Below are 2,500 nucleotides of genomic sequence, written 5' to 3' on the forward strand. Positions count from 1 at the left end.
TTGTCTTTTGACATGCCAATGACAAGCCAAGACTCGGAAAAATATCGATCATGGCATGTGCCAAGGCTCGCAAAATGTCGACCATGGCATGCCGCGACATGCGCAAGCCTCACAAAATGTCGACCGTGGCATGCCAATGACATGCCGGTGACATGCCAAGCCTCGCGAGGATGTCGACCGTGGCGCGCCCGACATGCCAAGCCTCGCAAAATGTCGACCGTGGCATGCCAATGACATGCCGGGGACAGGCCAAGCCTCGCGGTATGTCGACCGTGGCATGCCAGCGACATGCCAAGCCTCGCAAAATGTCGACCGTGGCATGGCCCAATGACATGCCGGTGACATGCCAACCCTCGCACGAGATGTCGACCGTGGCATGCCCATGACATGCCAAGGCTCGCAAAATGTCGACCGTGGCATGCCATCGACATGCCAAGCCTCGCAAAATGTCGACCGTGGCATGCCAATGACATGCCAGTGACATGCCAAGCCTCGCAAAATGTCGACCGCGGCATGCCAATGACATGCCAAGCCTCGCAAAATGTCGACCGCGGCATGCCAATGACATGCCAAGCCTCGCAAAATGTCGACCGCGGCATGCCAATGTCATGTCAAGCCTCGCAAAATGTCGCACCGCGGCATGCCAATGACATGCCAAGCCTCGCAAAATGTCGGCGCTGGCATGGCAATGACATGCCAATGTCATGCCAAGCCTCGCAAAATGTCGACCGTGGCATGCCAATGACATGCCAAGCCCCGCAAAATGTCGACCGTGGCATGCCAATGACATGCCAAGGCTCGCAAAATGTCGGCCATGGCATGCCAATGACATGCCAACCTCGCATCTTGGCACTCAAAAAACTCGCTGCTAGCCTCGCCACTAGCCTCGCTTCCTGTCGACAGCAAGCGAGGCTAGCGCCCGCTCCGACATGTCAAATTGCACAGCAAGCATGTCGAAAATCTTCAAACAATGTCAAGTCCCATTTTTATTTGATAATTTTCCCCGCACAACCCCGACCCCATAGTTAGTATATGATTTTTTAGAAAGGTTCTCCAACTTACGGATTCGGAAAAAAATCTTGCACGGATTTTTTTTTTTCGATTTTTTCCAATTTCTCGACTTCAAAAAATAAAATAAAATACTTCCCGTGCTCGAAAAAATCTGAATTTTTTTCCCTGAAAATCCATTGTACCTATATCTACATCCCTGCAAAAAATCTCGTTCAAATTCCAAGTATTGGTTTTTTTCATGGCCCGCCCAGTATGACTCCTCGCGAAAGTTGATGTCTCTCCTCGACAGCGGTGCCATAACAGCATAATATGCTATATAGGGGGGTGGTGCTCCATGCATTTCAAGCGCCTGCACCATCGCTCTAGGGATGACATTCCCGACCATCATCACGTGTTGCCTCGGTATATATGATGTGTCGGGTTTGGGACATTCCCGCCCATGGTGCTCGACCGACGGTGGCGGTCACCCCCGCCACCGCCGCCCCCCCCACCACCATGGGTGCAATTTTTTTTTTTTTTTTTTTCGAAAAAAAAAAAATTTGTTTTCAAACGAAACAAAATCTTTTCGTTTTCAAAACAAAATGGGGGACAAAATGGTTTTAAACGGGGTGGAAAACACGTTTTAAAAAAAGGGCGGGTGGGAAAAAATATTTTCTCCTCAAAAAATAGCATGGGATTATTTGTTGCAAGCGGGGGGTGGGAAAAATTTTGGGGTGGGATTGCATGGGAGTGGGTTTTTTTTTCGGCATGCATGTTTTCAACCCTCGGCCGCGCCCGAATTGTTGGATATGAGGGTGGGTTCGGCTTTGGATGAACCAATGCACGAGGCTTTGTCCTAGGCATGTTAGTGGGTGCACGGCAATGCGGTCCATGGACGTTTGTTTTCCGAAGGGCTCGCCCGAGTTCACTAGCATGTCGAAGATCGGTCTTTGCGGCGGCGATGAAGAAGTTTGTCCCCTCCCCTTTCGGTTGTCCCCGCGAGAAGGAGCTTTGTAATCGGCAATGCTCGAGGGCTTTTGTTCTTGGCAACGCTAGTGTCGGTTCGGCTTAGTGTGGTCCGAAAGGGCCCTCGCAGTGCACTAGCATGTTGAGCGTGAGTTTGTGCGGCGGTGGTGAAGAAGCTTGTCCCCCGTTCGACGGTCAAGAGAGGGTTCGAAAACAAAGTTCGTGCTTGTTCTAGGCGTGCATAGATAAGGGGTTGGTGCTATGTGTTGGGTCCTTCCCCAACCCCCGTTGCATGTCGAAAGCGAGTTCGTGCGGCGTCGGCGAAGCTTCTCGGTAGCCGTTGAGCTGTTTCGGTTGTCCCCCGCCGCCTTCCTACGTGTTTTCATGCCTAGCGATGCGGCCTCGGCTCCTACCCGGCGTATTTGCACTCAAGACGCATCCTCTTTGTTCGGGCCGGTCGAGACGTGTTTTTCGTCGGGCGGTGCTTCGGGTTTAGCTAACGTGACGGCGTATGAGTGAGTAATTGGGTTGTATTCGACGGCGG

Source organism: Pyrus communis, chromosome 13 (assembly GCF_041283825.1).
Source record: "Pyrus communis isolate YQ-2024b chromosome 13, ASM4128382v1, whole genome shotgun sequence".
NCBI classification, from domain to species: domain Eukaryota; kingdom Viridiplantae; phylum Streptophyta; class Magnoliopsida; order Rosales; family Rosaceae; genus Pyrus; species Pyrus communis.